The following is an 18,327-nucleotide window of genomic DNA, read 5'->3' on the forward strand; positions in this document are numbered from 1 at the left end:
TTTTTGGTATTTCAGATTTGAATTTCATCAAAGAAATAAAATAAAAAATGAGTAGTGATTAAATCTTCTCAGGTTATCTCCATAAAAACTTTTCTTTTTTTTTTTCCTTTAATTTCTTAATAGGGTTGTAATATATTTTCTTTTTTTAGTGCTAACAATACTATCATGCTATTTCTGATTCCTAATTGTACTATTATTAGTGATACTGTTAATTTTATTTTAAACCTTTTGTCAGTTTATAGCATTTTTACGGACTGTGAAAATGATCCATATGGACAACTGTTTATATTGTTGCTTCTATGGAAATCCTATTACAGAGTTACGGCTAAGGGAAAGGGTGGCAACTCATCTAATTCACAACGCGTACACATACCCATAAACACTCACACACAAACAGCCCCCACACACCTATAAACACACATAACTACCAGATGGTCTCTTTTGACTCCTTGGTGCAGGTAGTAAAGAAAATGTTGGGATTCGGGTGAAGATTCATCTCTCTAGGTCTAGGAGCCTCTGGCATTCACCCCAAATACAGTGTGGATTGTTTATTTTTCAGACATATCTCATAGATGTGTTAGCTTCACAGCTGGAAAGAAGCCCTTTTCATTTTATCTTCTATCGTCAAATACCTAACCCATTCCCAATTTAGCCCCGCTGCCAAGGGAGAGGGACAATTCCACTTGCTATGGACTCTGAGGGAATGAGGAGCAGAATGACACGTCCCCCTGAGATTTGGGAAGTATGTTGCTTGCTGGGTAAACCTGGCCTTGCATAAATGGCAGAGGCCAAATCAACGTATGCTAAATAACCTCCCCTAGCTCCTTAACGTGTACAAAACATGGAGGCAAAATAATAATTTCTGTTTTATTTTTTCCCTCTTCTTCCTGGACCATCCTTCTAAAACTTCACATTGCCTCTCCTTTTCATGTCTCTGTGTTCTTCCCTCTTTGTGGGCATCATTTGATGGGCAAAGAGTGCCTGCTTACACGTTGCTCGTCATTTAGGCTGTCGCCTCATGTGCAGGGTATTTCAATGTGATTGCACCTCTATTCAGCTACTGACAAAAGTGGCAATGTTGTAGACAGGGATATTTGCTATTGAAACAAACAAAGCGTGTGGTGTTATAGATTTGTATGCAAAACCTTCACAACAAAACTAAGTAGCTATTTACTTTAAATATGCCAATTAACTGTTACTAATGTACAGTGCAATTCTAGGTTAAGGATGATTGATAGTAACACGCAGTGAAATGTTCTTAAACTATAGTCAGGAAATGTAAATGTACAAAATGGAAAGAACCAGCAGCTGACAGCACTAGTTACATGTTTCAAAACAACACTTTCAAATTGTTCCTTTATTGTTCTTTCATCCTTTCTCTATGCTGCACTTCTACAGCCTGGTAGCCAACACTATACTAAGAAAGTTTCAGAAAAGAGAAAACATTTTAGTACAAAGTAAACATCATGGGCTTAATCTCATTTGGTTCACTCAGGCAGAACTCTTAGGAACCACAGTGGGAGTTTTGCTTGACTGAGGAGAATAGTATTGTCTCTTCTAAATGTCTGACATTGAATCTGTTGCTATTACAAAACTAATTAAAAGGAGAGATGACTTCTCTGTTAGTTGCTATGCCCTGTCTCCGCAGACACTCACTTCTTCATTTGCTCTAGACCAACACTATCCAAAAGAAATACAAAGAAAGCCACAGGTGCTAGCCACATACATATTTTAAAATTTTCAAGAAACTAAACTTAAGAAGTAAAAAGAAACAGATGACATTAATTTTAATAACACTTTATTGAACCCAATATTTCCAAACTACTAGCATTTTAACACAGAATCAATGTAAAGTATGAATAAGGTGTTTTTGCATTCTTTTTTCCATACTGGGTCTTTGAAATTTGGTGTGCATTTGGTGCTTATAGCTTTAGCCAATTCAGAAGAACCACATCGTAAGGTTTTGGTAGCTTCCCTTGGCCAGAGTGTACTGTATAGGATAGCAGAGCTCTGTACATCACCATTTAAGGAGCCAGTCTAGTGTTTGTAATTAAAATGATTACTTTGGACAGTCAGGAAAAGCTGGATATGCATCCCATATCAACACAATGATGCAATCGCTGTTCAATTCTGTCAATCACTGTTAAAGCCTGCCATGTTGTTGGGGGAAAGATTAGTTAAATTTATAAACTCAGTCAGCTGATTGATGATTTTATAAAGCTACCTGGCTGTTAAATGTTATAATTTTTGTGCCAGGGATACCATATAAATATTCTTATAGTGAAATCCCAAAAGATAAAAAGAGAATTACTTAAAAATAAAAATATGTTAAGGGTCTTTTGATATGCATCATTTAAATGCCAGTTGAACATTTTCATGGTGCATTTCTCCACAACAGTAAAAGTTGGGTGTGTATTGTTAGAAAAACAATGAGTGCAGATACTGTTGAGTGAACCCTCTAAGAAGGAAAATTGGATCTACTTAACTCCAGTTAATTATTTATTAACACTAATCATAAACTAAAAAACATAATGCAAACATGATTAGGCAGAAATTGAACCTCAAACAAGGGAGGCAATAACAAAAGAGCTTTTGGGGGGAGGATAATAGATTTTTCCAAAATCAGACAAATTGTATTAATTTAGTGTTTTCTGTATGCAACACACTGGTAAAAGCAAATGACAACAAGAATGACAACACAGTTATGTCATGCATGTTCAGGTTTAGGAAAGACACTTATGTGAGGAGAAACCTCTAAAACAAACCATAATGAAATAAGTGCTATAATTAAGGTAGTTATCAGAAGTACTGAGAAATTCTCTAAGTGTGGTGTCTTTAAAGAATCATGGAGAAATGAGGAAAGGCACCCATTTCCACCCCTCCCCTGCTTTGCTCTGCACCCCTCACCTCCACTGGCTGCATTTCCCAGATTTCTGGGTCAGCTGACTCTCTAGTGGGTTCAGCCAGTGGGAAACCCAGTGGAAAAGTAAAGAGTTGGAGGAAGGGGCAAACCAGGTTATTTTCCTTTGTTTCTCTGTGCCTCAGGGGATATTTCTGGAAATGTCTCAAGTAGTGTCTTCTCTATATAGTTGCAACTCCTGCTCTACATTCCTGTCACAGTTCCATCTTCCTCTGGGTGACCCTAACCCCTGGCCCTGGTATCACAGGCTCTTGCTTTTTCTTCTCTAGCCTAGAAAACCTGGTGACTTCCTGCTTTTCTCATCTCTGGGTTGCCTCCCCACTCCTTATTCAGTGAGTCTTTCTGCATCTGTGTAACCAATTCCTTGTATTAAATCCACTCCCTTCCACTGTTTTAAATACTTAGAGACCCACCTTCCCCTAGTTGAATTGTGACTGATACCGAATGAAACAAAATGTGCCACTTGCCAAATGAATTATTAAGCAGATTACATATGTGCACCCAAAAGTAGGCAGTGCTCACTAAGAGCCAACGTGAGTTTCTTAGCAGCAATCATGACCAATTCACTTTGCTTATTTAATTGGTGGTTAAAGAAATACTGGCATTAGTACATGAGCAGTGCCTTTGAAGTGATCTCTCATGATGTCCTTGTGGTTAATAGACACATGTGTGCTGGATGATACAGATTTAGTCAGGTTTATAGACTGTCCTGGAAAATATCTAGAGGGAACCATGGCTGCTTTTCAATATTTGAAGAGGGATCAGATTAAATCTTTGAAACACTAGAGGCTAGAGCCAGGATCAATGTTTGAAGTTCAGGGAATCTGATTTTGGCTTAGTAAATGGAAGTGCATTCTAAGAATTAGACTTCTTCAGAAATGGAATAGGTGCTCTGTGAGGAAGATGATTTCTGTCCTGGTTGTATCTAGACAGATTTTACCAGATTTTTTTTTTTTTAAGGGATCCTTGCATTGAACTTGAAATATATTATTCTTAAAGTCTCTTCCAGTTCTGAAAGCCGAAGAACTTATGGATATGGTCATCCATGCTTGATACTAGCATGACTCCCAATGCAATTTTGTCATTTGATGAGACTTCAGAAGGAGCCCCAGAACTTGCACTGCCTCTGGCCAATCATTGTTAATGTAAATGGTCCTTATCCTGGTGAAAAACAATTAATCAAATTTCCTGGTTTATCGAAGCAAAAATATATAGTTTTTTAGTTCAGGGATAAAATGTTTTTCTCTCATGTTGAGAAAATCAACATGTAAAGGAAGGGGCACAAAGTATGCATAAATACTACATAAACATCAATGGATGTATTTAAAAAATAAAGATATGCATACAAGAAATTTTGAATGTTTTAGTGAGGAATGACATTAGTCTTGTGTGGGTTAGTTGTCAGGACAAAACTTGACTTCATAAGGAAGTTTTTGTAGAAGATGAAAATTTTAGCAGGTATTTTTATCACCAGCTATGACAGAAAACAGTTGAACTTCAGCTACAATCAATCAGTCAATCAATCATTCAGTCATTCAACAACTTTTCATCAAACACCTGCTATATGTTTAGCATTAGAGATAGCCAAGAGCAAAGTTTTTAAGCAGGAGGAGTTGTTTTCTTGTCTCTTTTACTCTGCCCTTGCCCACTGCATGATGTCAAGCATTTGAAAGATTTCCAATGACCTCTAGGTCTCTGAGAAAATTTTTTGCAATAAGACACAAAATATATCCTAAGTAACATTACTTGTTGAATAGAGATATGGATGAGTGAACACACGAGTTCACTTCTATTAAGAGGATTTTATTCACTTGTTTTTGATGAACATCTTTTGAGTACCTGTTATAAACAAAGCACTGAATGAATTACATATTGTTCCCACTTTCAAAAGTTTCCAGGGTCATGATGATAAACCCATACACAGAGCTCACTGTAATACAACATAAGTGCTGTGCTGTGGTAACACAGAGGGCATGATTAATTTATTATTTCTGCTGCAATGGGGGTTGGGCAAGAGGAAGGAGCTGATGTGGGAGAAGCTTCATAAAAGGGACAACATATAAACTGAGACTAGGAAAAAAAAATACCTCTTTCTGCAGAGAGGAGTAAGGGGAAGAATCCTATAAATAGCAGCAAAAAGTGGAGGCTTAAAGTTATTTGCTTTTTAACAGCTCTTAGGTTTTCACTGGCATTAACCAGGGGTCAAAGCACCATTGTGGGAATTTAAGGAGATATTATCTCTAATAGACTCTTCATGGAAAGCTCTTATTCTTTAGTGTAGGGCCAGCCGGGTCCATTATTCTGCTACATGCTAATATATTATATTAATAGTGCCTAATAATCACTCTTAGTGGCCTGATAAATTCAAAGAATAATGCACATTGAATTTTTCAGGTTTGAACAAAAATTTTCAATTGAAGCAGTAAGCATTAATTCTTCCTTTCAAAACCAACATCTGCTAGCTCGTTATTCAGCAAGCAAGGTATTCACTTTGTAGAAGTAAACTCATCTACAGCATGACACACAATAATATTAATGTACTACTAACAAGATTTTTTCTTTAAAAACATGTATTTATAACATTATGGTCTCCTAACATTCTGATCTTTTAGCACCTGCCAACTCTTACGGTGGCTGACAAAACAAGGGCACCTCCCTCATCTCTAGATTTGCCTTTCCTCTTTTGGGTAGAAGCATTGAAAAGAACAACTTTCAGGCCAAAAGAAACAAGGTCAAGAGGCTGGATACTCAGTAGATTTGCTACCAAAAAAATCTACTTGGCGGATTAAACTGCAGGAGCTATATAGCCTGAAGAAATTCTGTAATAAACCGGAAACAAATCACTAAAAGGAAACACTGAGAAAAAGATTAGTTTCAGCTAGGAAGGTGTTTTAGTCAGAATTTTCCTAGGATTATGAAATTTGCAATTAATTTACAACAAGTTTTAATTTAGCTCTTAATTTTACTAGTCAAAATCTTGTTCTACTTTGGATCTACTGATTTTTTCATTCCAGAGTGAATGCCACTTTTAAGGGGTGGTTTATAAACCAATAATTTAATCCACATTCTGCTAAAACTTTTAGTATAAGTGCTTTACTCAGAAGTATTTTTTCTTTCTTAAAAAATCTGATTTTAATTGCCAAACTCATTTTTAAAAGTCAATTCAATGAAAAAAATTCTATGGTTTCCATTGTTTTTTTTTTTTTTTTCTTTCTTAAACCCAAGGGAAAATGTGGATGAACAACAACAAAAAAGTACGCCATGTAGAGTCTTCTTTAATGTCTCATTTTGGTGATGTATGAAATCAAAACCAAATTGTTTGAACCAGTGAGAAGGCTTAGTTGAATTATCCAGAGTGCTTGTGTTTTGCCATTGTTTCTTGTGATGATTTTATTTTGTTCTCTTGTATGAACCACCATATTAACGTATGCTAAGTAAGGGACAATTTTTAAATGTACACGTTTTGGTTACTAAGTCTCCCTTTAGTTTGTGTCAAAAATTATTCTGGAGTTTCTAGTAAGAATGCTTAAGACAAGATGAGTAGAAGAAGCAACTAAAAGAGACCTAAATGAGATGAACAGGAGTTTATTTAGTAAATAAAGGCCGTCTTTTATGATTCTGCTCTTTAGGGGAGAATGTAATATTTTCTCATTTGAATACCTTATGATGAAAAAGTATTTGGACAATTTAATCAAACCCAACAAAGAACCTGAGTCACTTATCTGCATATTAAGTGTGTATATTATACTGCAGTCAAATGGATTGGCTTCTAGAATTAACTGAAGTCATCTGTCATATGGTCACTACCAGTAAATGATCAGAAGAAATGGAATGGTTCAGAATCATTCACTGTAGAGTGTTTTTAAGGAGAGATTTCTTTCCAACATTGTATTACTTAACACATTTTTAGTTATAATAACAGCGATCCATGTCAAACTAGCTTAATTAAAACATAAAAATTTATCGGAAGGATACTTCACATAACACAAGGTCAGAAAATACAAAACTGGGGCTCAAGATAGGTTTTAATTTGGAGTCCAGATGGTAGTTCTTGCTCTCTCTCTCTCTCATTCTCTCTCCTAAAGGCCTGATTCTCTGGTTCTAGGTGCACCTCTGTTTCAGTCTTCTCTCTGCCTCTCCGGTCCCATGGCTCCCAAATTTACATGTCCTCTGTTTAGCAAGGTGGTCTTCAGAACAGATTTGCAGGGAAGAAAATCAATCAGATTGACTTTGGTTTAGGATAGGTGTTGACCCCTAGTTACATAGAAGATGGTGTCTCATGTACAAATATAGTTGCCAGGTTTCCATCTCCAAGGGAAGTTGGGGAATGTTGATTTCTAGAAGAGGAGACATAATAAGTGGTGGACCTCTCAAAGGTAACCCATTAAAAATATAATGAATTGAATTCTCTTAAAGGCACACACACACACAGATATAGCCTATAGTTTTCCTATAAGTATAATGTACTCACTGAAACTTTATAGTGTAAGACATTTTAAAATATTTTGGCAGCAATAAATTTTGGGAAATTTAGTATGGAGAGGTAACATATATTGGGGAAAGAAGAAAAATCTGGGGCAGTGACAGATTTGGGTTCAATTTTTGGTCCCTCCATGTAGTAAGGGAGCTGTAGGTAATTACTCCACCTTCACCATCACAGTTTGCATGCCTGTGAATTGGGGAGAACGATACCTACCTCACAGGAGTTCTGGTAATTAACAGTGTGTACGTGCAATGGCAAGAACGGTGGGTAATCTGTGCCAAAAGTCAATAAATGGAGCTGTCCTTACTATCCTTATATTTAGTGTGATTTGCAGTCATATCATAACAGCTTAATGTCAAATGAAGTGCGTATATGTTGTTGGTTCAAAGGAGGCTACTTTGGAGCAGCCCCTGAAAAACTTGAAAATAGGGAATTGAATATATTTTTCTTAAGATTAAAATATAAAAGCAACTCAGAATGAAACAGAGGGAGGTAAGTAAAGTCATTTTAAAGTACTCTCCCAGATTGTCTTTATTACTCCTTCCACAAAATGGTCAAATCTGCACAATATTTAAGGTGTTATGTAATGTTTTTTTCTTTTTTTTTTAAAGATTTTATTTATTTATTTGAGAGAGAGAGAATGAGAGAGAGCACATGAGAGGGAGGAGGGTCAGAGGGAGAAGCAGACTCCCTGCCGAGCAGGGAGCCCGATGCAGGACTCGATCCCGGGACTCCAGGATCGTGACCTGAGCAGAAGGCAGTCGCTTAACCAACTGAGCCACCCAGGCGCCCCTCTTTTTTTTTTCTTAAGATTTTATTTATTCATTTGAAAGAGAGAAAGCATGAGCAGGGAGAAGGCCCTGAGTCTGCTTCTGAGCAGGTTCTTGACAAGGGGCTCCATCCCAGGACCCTGAGATCATGACTTGAGCTGAAGGCAGATGCTTAATTGACTAAGCCACCAGGTGCCCCATGTTTTTTTTTCTTAAATTAACTTTATATCAATTGACCATTTAAAATGATTTAACCTCATCTTTGTAATACTATTATTGAAATTAAGATTTGATATCCTTGTTATATATATTTTTTCTAATAATGATCATGAATGTGTAACTATTCATATAGAAAATGCTCATCTTTTTACCACATAAAACGAACTTGTTGGAAACACTGATTTCACAAGTATAACAGACCTAAATGTGAATGGAGACTTTATCATATTTAAAGAGATAGGTATTTCAATTAAAAAAAGGGAGTTGGTCAGTCCGAGGACAGAGCAGAAATGAGACACCTCAATGAGCATCAGCTGACAGCCTCGGCCCTCAGTGGGGGCAGGATGTCCTACCAGGCCCAAGTGATCAGCAGGATCCTTTGACAAGTTTTTCCTTGTCTCCTCTTGGAGACATTTCAGGCTGTCAGAGAAAGGCACTCAACTTCCCCGTGATTTAGTTTATTCATTTGTAAAATAGGGATATAATGTAGTGCCCAAAGTATTGACATAAAAGACAGTAAAATAATGTCCTTCATAAAAGGTACTTTTACTCCGATACATGTTGGGTAGTCAACATGTCTTACCAGGCTATTTGAGTTCTTTCTCTCCTGGAAATTAAACAAATTAGCAAGGAAGCCTTACATGTCCATCTTATGAGCTTTGTTAGACAGCAAACAACAGCCTTACTAACTTTAATTGACTCTGATAGTTGATTAACTTGCAAGTCCTAGGGAAGACCCTGCTCAATGGTAAATTCACGCAAGGTAAATTCTATATTGATATGGACTCCTGGGGGCTAATCGTTTTTCTGTATCAGCCTGCAAATGCTTCCAACTCTTTTCCTGTCTAGGATATTTAACAGTTATTTACTGAAATCCAGCTAGAAATAGGACATTACCACTAAGAAAAATGCATAGAGATTCCTAGATCTCAAAGACTTTATCATCTAAGAGATTCACAAGTACATGTATGAATATTTTTTTAATTTGTATCAGTACTTCTGCATATATTACTTCACAATAATCCTGTGTTACAGTTGAAAAACAGTTGTAGAGATTAAAATGCCTGGCTGAAAGTCTATCATGAATGTTTAATGGTAGAACTAAGACTAGAGTCCAAAGTCCAGGATTCTTTGCACTGTAGCTTCAAACCACAGGAGAGTCTCTAACAATACAGATATCAGGATCTCTCCCACAGATACTCCAGATTCAGCAATTCCAGGCATGGACTCAGGAATCTACATTTTAATAAAACTCCAGGTGATTCTGATACAGAACTTCTGCTTTAATAAGCACTGCATTGGATCATGCTATGTTTCCAGAAAATAACTTGAGAGCAATTTCAAAACAACACACCAACATGTTTAAACTGCAGAAGAATTTTGAACTAATGTTGGGACTCCGGGGGTGAAGATGCAGGCTGGGGAAGGGATGAGATCTTTGTGCAGGCCAGTGCTGGCTAGGCACACAGAGGAGACATTTAGGTTATACAGGGTTCCTTCAATGGCTTGGACAATGTCTGCTGATTACTACTGTTAGCTCATACAAGAAATCCCAGGAACATTTGCCCTGGAATTCTTCTTATCCTTTTTTTTTTTTTTTAAATAAAAACTGGACTCAAAATGTCTTAAATTAGGAAAGAATTCAGCATCAAATGTTTCTTTTTTGCCCTTATATGGATTTTTCTGAAAGCTCTGTCTAAAATACCATATTCTTTCTATGTCGTATTTATTGTGAACAAAGGCAACAGGATTCTGCCCTTGGATGGCTTTCAGGGGAAGAGACAGAACAAAACAACAAAACACTTTATGTTTCTTTTCAACGGCACAGATTTTTATCATGTTAGGGTCAGGGTTGAGTTCAAAATGTTGCTCATTTGGGAGTGAAGAATTTCTGTTTCTCAGATGATATGAAAAATCATAGAGTCAACAAAGTAGAGGAAAACGCAGCTACTTTGCAATGATCGTAAATTGAAAAACTGTACAGATTTCATTATATTTGAGTGAACATTTAAGCGTAAATACTTATCTTAAATTCATCGCTAAACTCTGAAGTGGAGGCTTATGACTCTGGCAGGCAGGATTTGTTTGGAAGCCTGGTTTTCAACATAGGCATCTCTGTTTATTGGGAGCCAGTATGGGATTCCCCCTCAGGGACATGGAAAGTGGCAGGAAGTGACCTTTCAATTGGGCCATTGTCTAAGGAAATGTTCCAATCATCGTCCCCCCAGCCTAGTTGGATTCACATAATCGACACATTTGTGCAGGAAGGAGGGAGCCCCAGTCTAGGCCAGTCCCTTCCAAACAGCCCTTCCTCATTGGTTATTCCCGTTTGCCTAGCATTTGTCTAGCTTTGGGAAATCTCTGTGATTCAGCACTTAATGAATGGTTATTCCTGTTTCCCAAATCACTCACTCAACTTGTAGCATGCCTAAGACTCTTACTATTATAAGGCAGGGACATTTGCCATCTATGGCCTGTGCCATCTCTTAATCGATTCTTTAATTTTAATAAACATGTGCATTTTCTCCTAGGTAGAATATATGTTTCTGGAGGATATACATTGTTCTTATAATTTTGAAATGGTTTTTATTTTTTAAATTAATTTTTAAATTTTAATTCCAGGATAGTTAACATACAGTATTATATCAGTTTCAGGTGTACAATATAGTGATTCAGCAATTCTGTATATCATTACTCAGTGCTCGTCATAAGTGTGCTCTTAATCTCCTTCACCTATTTCACCCATCCCCCCACCTCCCCTCTGATATCTTTATCTTAAATGGGTGTCCTCAGTTAAAGTTATGTTTTTTTCAACAAAATATTTTTTACTTGAAGCATACTTCAGAATACATGGTTCTAAAAGATACACATAAAGCCTTCTATCCGAGAAAGGTAGGATACACACTTTCTTTAAGTACACACAGAAGAATCCCCTGGTTAAATCACATAAAAAGAGACATAACAAATATTACAAATTTAAGAAGACTGAAATCATACCAAGTATATTTCTAACCATAATGATATAAAACTAAGGTCAACAATAAAAGAGTTGGAAGATCTGCAATGTAAATATTAAATATTTAATGTAAATATTAAACAACACTCTACTGCACAAGCAGTGGGCCAAATAAGAAAGCAAACGGCAAATTAAAATATGTCTCTATGGCCATACCACCCTGAACGTGCCCAATCTCATCTGAAATGGTTTTTAATTCAGAGCTTCATACACAGTGGTCCCTCAACAAATTAACAAGTAAATACATTTGCAGTGTTAGTGATTATAATCAATGTCTTCCTTTTCCCTCTGCCTTATTATCCAGGAGGCCTTTTAAGAGACTTGTCCTTGAAATGAGATCTGGTGTCAGCCTTGTGTCTTTCCTTCTGGCATAAGTGCCATGATATACCTTATACATGTAGTCATCTGTCACAAGATGGAGAGACAGCCATCCTATAATCTGTCACCGAAGGGCCAGAGCTGCTGGTCAAAATTATGAAGACGGCAAGATTTATTTTGAGTATCTTCTAACACTTCTGCCCAAGGTTGTTGACTCCCTCTAGGTGGCCACTGCTTTACCAGGATAAAACCTTACTGTGTTTACCAAAATACTCACCAATTAGGAATGCACCTCATCCAAAATTTTCCTTACCTGTCCTTTGTCAAAATTTACCTGTACTATATTTCAAATGCCCTCTTATCTTGCTGTCTGCTAGGTGACAGTGCTCAGGAATGGATGAATGAAATAAATGAATCTTTGTTAATGTAAGAACTAGCCAATACGCTATCCTTCTCAAGAATCAAAATGCCTTAACTCTATTCCACATCATATGTCAAAAAGAAAATGAAAACAACAATGGGATAACACACACACCTACTAGAATGGCCAAAATCCAGAACATTGACAACACCAAATGCTGGTGAGGATGTGGAGCAATAGGAACTCTCATTCATTGTTGGTGGGAAAGTGAAATGGTATAGTCACTTAGGAAGACAAGTTGTCAGTTTCTTCAAAACTAAACATACTCTCACCATATGATCCAGCAGTTGTGCTGCTTGGTAATTACCCAAAAGAGTTAAAAACTTACATCCATACAAAAACCTGCCCATGGAGGCTGGAAGCAACCAAGGTGTCCTTGAGGAGGTAAATAAACTGTGGTTTATCCAGACAATAAAATATTATTCAGCTCTAAAAAGAAATGAGCTGCCAATATCATTCCAATGGAGGAAAATCAAATGCATATTACTAATGAAAGAAGGCATTCTGAAAAGCTATATATTATATGACTCAAGTTCTGTGACATTCTGGAAAAGGTAAAACTATGGAGACAGTAAAAAAGATCAGTGGTTGCCAGGGTCTGGTGGGAGGGAATAGGGAGAGCACAGAAGAGTTTTAGGGCATTGAGACTACTCTGTATGATACTATAATGGTGGATATAAGTCATTATACATTTGTCCAAACCCATAGAATGTAGAGCTCCAAGAGTGAATCCTAACGTAAGTTTTGGACTTTGGGTGATTATAATGTGTCAGTGTAGGTTCATCAGTTGTATTAAATGTGCCACTCTGGTGGGGGGTTTGATAATGGGGGAGGCTGTGCAAATGTGGGGATAAGGGGTGTACAGGAAATCTTTGTACCCTCTGTTCCACATTGCTGAGAACCCACAACTGCTCTAAAAAATGAAATCTATTAAAAAATGCTCTCAGTTTAAAGGCTCTTTAGAAGTCATGCTAAGTATATCAGTCTGTTCTTAAAATCTCTTAAATGCATTCCTTCTTTTCTGTTTGCATGGTTGCTGTCCTGATTTTGGCAAAAGCTTCCAAATTGTTTGTTTGTTTGCTTTTTTTTTTTTTTTTGACTTATCTCTCAGCAGCCCATCCTATAACCTGTTGCCAAATTAATCTTCTAAAACATCTCTTTTATCATGTCACTCTTTGGCTGAAATTGCCCTCCTTGACCTCCAATGTTTACATTGCCTGGATGGCAGACATAAACATGTAAGCCACCTTTTTTCCTTCTTCATGGAAGACATTAATAATCAATCATGCTTTGTTTCTCTAAGAGCCATTGGCCTCGGAATTCTCAACACAGAGTTCTAATGAACCACTGTCAATTGCTAAGAGATAGTTTTGACGAAACTTCTTTGTCACACTTGGACTACAACAAGAAATCCAGAGTGAAAAGCCCACACCCAGTGAAATCAATGTGAGCTGATTCCACTCTATCTTCCAGTGGATGAAGGTTTGAAATATTTCTGCTCTGCTTTAACAAAATTCAGAACCTAACTGCTAAACATGCTCTATTCTGTCCAGACTCTGGGCCACTGTTTCTGAGCTTATGTAACATGACCAAGGAAATGCAGCTAATATGTAGCAGCACTAAGATTTCTACCTGGCTGTGTGCTGTCTAACCATGGGACCTCTGTACTTTATCACCACAAGTACAGCCTTCTGCCTGGAGATGCTCTCCTTCTTCCAAGACTGATTTGATGACTGCTTTTAGAATTTCAGTGAGTAACATAAAATATTGAAGGAAAGTGATAAATGTCAGGATGCTTCAAAGGAAGAAATGTGATTGGTTTGTCATAAGTTATCAGATGATGCTCAGAGATTGGATTGGTATTTTATCAGTAGAAATATGAAGTAATAACAACTGACTGTAGGGGTATAGTAGAGAAGGGAAGAGAGAATCTTGGAGGATACAGTATGGTAGTTCTGAGGAAAATAAGGGGTAAGAGCTCAAAACCTAGAATAGTCTATCACAGAGGAAAAAAGGAAAAAGGAAAGATGGGTAGGCTGTTTTAAGTGAGAACATGCTAAAGAGAGGGCATAATGAGAAAATGGGTGATGTGAAATGACCTTCTCAGCTTAACTAAAAATAATATAGTTCATCCCACACATCTCCAACACTAATAAAACTGCTGTTCCCTAAACTGTGTTTGCTGAATGGCAGTGGCTAAGAACCCAGAGCGAGGTGGGGAAAGACTGGAAGCCATGAACATTCCCTTTGGTGGGAGAGATCCTTTCAGTTTTAATCCTTAGACATTTGAACTTAAATTTTTAGGCATTTACATTTATGAGAGAAACTTGAGATGAACCAGCAGTTGTCAAATGAATGAGGGCTGGCTTGAACCTCCTAGTTTCATCTTATACCACAAACCCTCAGAAGTCTTCCCATATAGGCTTGGTCCTTGAAACAGATCTTACTGGGGAGGAAAAGGTGAGGACATGCTTCTGCTTCTTCGTGCCCCATAGTTTTAATTAGCCTCAAGTGAATTTCCTTAGAAGTCAATGGAGGCTCCATGTCCCAGTAGGGACAAGGGAAGTGTGTGAAACAAGATGAGAGGTGGGACCATTATTCCCAGAACTCTTCTGACTTCTTTTTAGACCTTGGTCAAGGATAGAGCTGTTTGTTGCAATAAAATATCCAGTAGCAGGAAGTTGAAAAGGAGGTTATACTAAAAAAAGACCCCCCCCCAAACAAAACAAAACAGAACAAAAACCCATACTAATTTTAGCTCCATTCAAAACCTAGGGGGAAAAAAAATCAATGTTTACAAAATTAAGATTAATGGGCTGCCAAAATTCAACTCATTAGTTAGCAACAATGTAGTGATGAAGTTTGTGCTGGTTGGATTTAAAGAAAATTAAAACTGTATCATTGGGAATGCCTGTTCCCTTGCATTTGGCTTAATGATTATGGACTTTTCTACTGAAAGTTCTGGTAGCCAAGGAGTGAGTCTAAAAATTCCTTCCTAAGAGTTTACTCACTCCACTTGACATGGAGGGGGTCTTGTCAGGATATGTTGAGTGCTGACGATCATGGTTATTACAGCTTAAAAGCTTTTGCAGATATTGATCTAGACATTAGAATGACCCTCCTTGCGTAGATAAAATACTCCCAGAGACTTGAAGGAAGTATACCAGGAAAAGGTAAACACTGAGGCTTCTTTTCTTTTTGACAAAGAGGGAACTCTTTTCCTCCTTCCAGGAAATGATGTGTTGAGCTGACAGCTCTGGAAGCCCATAGGGTGGGTGGACTGGTTGGGTGTGCCTGTGTATAAAGGTCTTGCCTTATACAATATCTCTGTGCTGGACGTGGGCATATGGCAGGCTGGCTGGGGGGGGGGGGGATGCTGATAATTGGAGAACATAATGAGAGGACTGAGCCTGTTTATAATGCTAAGCTGAGATAACACAGGCAGAAATTCCTAGCTCAATATCTGGCACAAAATAAGGAGTAAAAATGTCCATTCGGTGTTTCTATTGTTGTAGTCACGTTTATTTATTTTTGTTCAACTTTTAGAGTTGCTTTTTTGCTTCATCAGGGAATCTGAATTTAACCTTCTGACTGGTGATCAATGCATCAGAAAAAATGATATTTTATTTCATGTAGGTCTTATAACTAGCATTGGCATGCAAGAGCTCTCTGATTTCAGAAAAGAGTGGTAAACGTTTGTCTTTGAAAATTCTCTTAGAGTTCTATGAAATGTAAATCTGGGTTTCCTTGAGTCTGATTCCTCTGTCTGATATTTGGACAGAAGTTAGCAGTTATAGCAGTTGGTCTTCAAAGGAGCAAATGGGAGAGTACATTTTGTCATAGAATCTTTATAGATGGAAGGGGCCTTTAGAATCCTCTGGCTTAATCATGTTCACGTGAAGAAACTGTTTTCTCCAAAGTCACAAAACTAGTTAATAGCAGAGAAGGGATTAGAAGCCAGCTCCTTTGATTTCTGGGCCAATATTCCTTTTCCTTAATAGAAGATTAGAGATTTTTTATTTCTTGTCTAAGTCTTCTGAACAGCCTTTTGAGGCTATGTAAACTGTGAGCTGGATAAAACCTAAGTTTTCCTGAAGGGACACCTGTCCTTACAAGGTGGTGGGAGAGAGGTCAGTAGGATTGTGTTTTTATTGCAGTCTTTCCGGGCCCACTTGCCCACTGTCACAGGCTAGCCCAGAAGGATGGACAGGATTAATGGATCTATAGTTAGTCCCTCCCTGGGCCGTCATAAAACCGCAGGTGCAGTTTTCCTTTTACTGCAGACTACCAAGAGACTGCTTCAAGTGAAAACACATTCTCTTGAGTAGTTAGGGAAGATGGAGAGGGCAGCTTAAGATTCCAGGGAGCAGAATGAGAGTTCTCTGAGTGGAGTCTGGCAAGACTGCTGTCTTTGCCCATCCTCAGTCTGCCCACGCTTCTGAGAATGCTAAATGCAGGATGCAAAAGAAAGACTATTCCCTGCACTTATCCCCCAGTGTATGTTCACACACGTTAGGGAGGAGAGAGTGATGCTGGTCTCATGAAGTTTCTATATCTTAAGTAGAGATTGGAGGGTTTAGCTGGGAGAGAGTGAAGAACACATTAATGGAATAGGGGAAGAGAATAAATAAGAACTAGAGCTAAAAATAATTTCAGGTTTTTAATCATGATAAAGCTGATTAATTTAAAAGAAGTTAAAAGTGCAGATAAGATCCTGGGTAGCTACATTATCACAGATTCTTTGAGACCACAGTTTCCAGTCACTAGATGTTACCAGAAGAGTTAATTAGCCCAAACTCTGGCTGCTAGTTCTTTAGCTGTCTTCAACTTGAAGTTTTTTTTTTTCTTTTTTTTTAAATAAGTTTTAAAGCTAATTAGGATACACCTGGGATTCATGGCTAAAGCCAGTAGAGTTTCCCCTGGGGGTTACTTTTTATATACAAAATTTTAAAAAAGGAAAAATGTCAGATGAAAAACATAATCTTTAGATTCACACACAAAAAATGGCATAACCATTTCAACTCAGCAGACCACAAGGCCAAACAAGCTTTGGCTAGAATTGAATGCTGTGTGCTTCTGTTCAGAGAAGAGGATGCTTCCCAGATGTGTCTGGGGTCTACCTGCCTCACTCTTATTTATCATTAGCTCTAACACAGGATGTGGTGCCGCTGGCTGGTAATCTGGAAATGGCCTGTTTATTTTTACAGATCTGTAGAAGAGACTCAATAGCTGTAAAGGATGGAAGGGTGCAAAGCAGCTTGGAACTCACAACAAAAGGAAACCAGGACAAAAAATTTAGATAAAACAACTTGTGACCATGGGATCTACTCCTTGTGTCTACTGAACAGAGGTGCCAAATGGATTTCTAGTTTCAAAGAAAAGCCAGTTCTTCCTCCCCACCTTGCAGCACATGATTGTTGAACATCCAGACACTTTTTTTTTTTTTTTTAAGTTCAGGGAACCTTAATATTCTTCCCAATGTTAGGATTGGTTCCTTTATGAGTTTCATAAAGAAGAGAAACTTCCCCCAGAGCTGCATAGGCTGGTGGTTCTCTGTATTTACCTGGTCTTTCTGGATAACGTCCCTTATATTAAAGCCCCATAACAGGCTGGAGAAAGAGGTTTCTGCAAATGCTCAGTGGGGTCAGTGTTACTGCTCAGTTCCTGCTTCTGTTGAAAAGTTACCGTGCAGGTGACAATCTTCTGTTCTCTCTCCTGAGAAGAGATATGCCTGAGGTGAGTCTAGGCCCTCCATGGGACTTCCTTTCTGCTCTCTCTCAGATGCAGAAGCTGATTTCCAGTTGAATACTCTTGAACACTAAAACTTGCAAACTGTCAATTAGTACTTTCATCTAACAGAGTCAGCGGCTGAGGAAATTTGGGAGAAATGCTTTATGTTTGTCCTATATTCAGGAAATGAACAAACAAATAAGCTCCAATGCCCACCACCTAGAGAAACATAAAATGAAGAATACCGATGGGCATAGAGAACTAAGAATTGGGGCTTGTGAGTGAAAGAATAAGAACTTGGGTCTCTTCTAGTTTCATGATCTTTCCATACCCCACAAGGTACCACATGGCCTCCCGTGTTGCTATGCGGGAGTCAGGAAGGAAAACCCTAGGCAATGTGGGACGGTGGTGTCCTGTTGAAAGCTTTGCCTTGTGTAAGCACATGTGGCT

General features: G+C 37.9%; 1 long non-coding RNA gene across 3 annotated transcripts in view; it reads left to right on the plus strand.

Annotated features, from left to right (window-relative positions):
- Positions 1-18,327, plus strand: part of LOC118016982 — a 139,797-nt gene that overhangs the window by 114,838 nt on the left and 6,632 nt on the right. For 2 of the 3 annotated variants that reach the window (XR_004680999.1, XR_004681000.1), the window contains exons 12-13: positions 17,355-17,497; positions 17,745-17,883. This is a non-coding gene — a long non-coding RNA (uncharacterized LOC118016982). Of the gene's footprint in view, positions 1-13,700; positions 13,898-17,354; positions 17,498-17,744; positions 17,884-18,327 lie in introns of all 3 variants that reach the window. The other variant, XR_004680998.1, reaches the window with a different exon arrangement.

The sequence above is a fragment of the Mirounga leonina genome, unplaced genomic scaffold (genome assembly GCF_011800145.1).
Source record: "Mirounga leonina isolate KUSES-001 unplaced genomic scaffold, KU_Mleo_1.0 Mir_168, whole genome shotgun sequence".
Taxonomy (NCBI): domain Eukaryota; kingdom Metazoa; phylum Chordata; class Mammalia; order Carnivora; family Phocidae; genus Mirounga; species Mirounga leonina.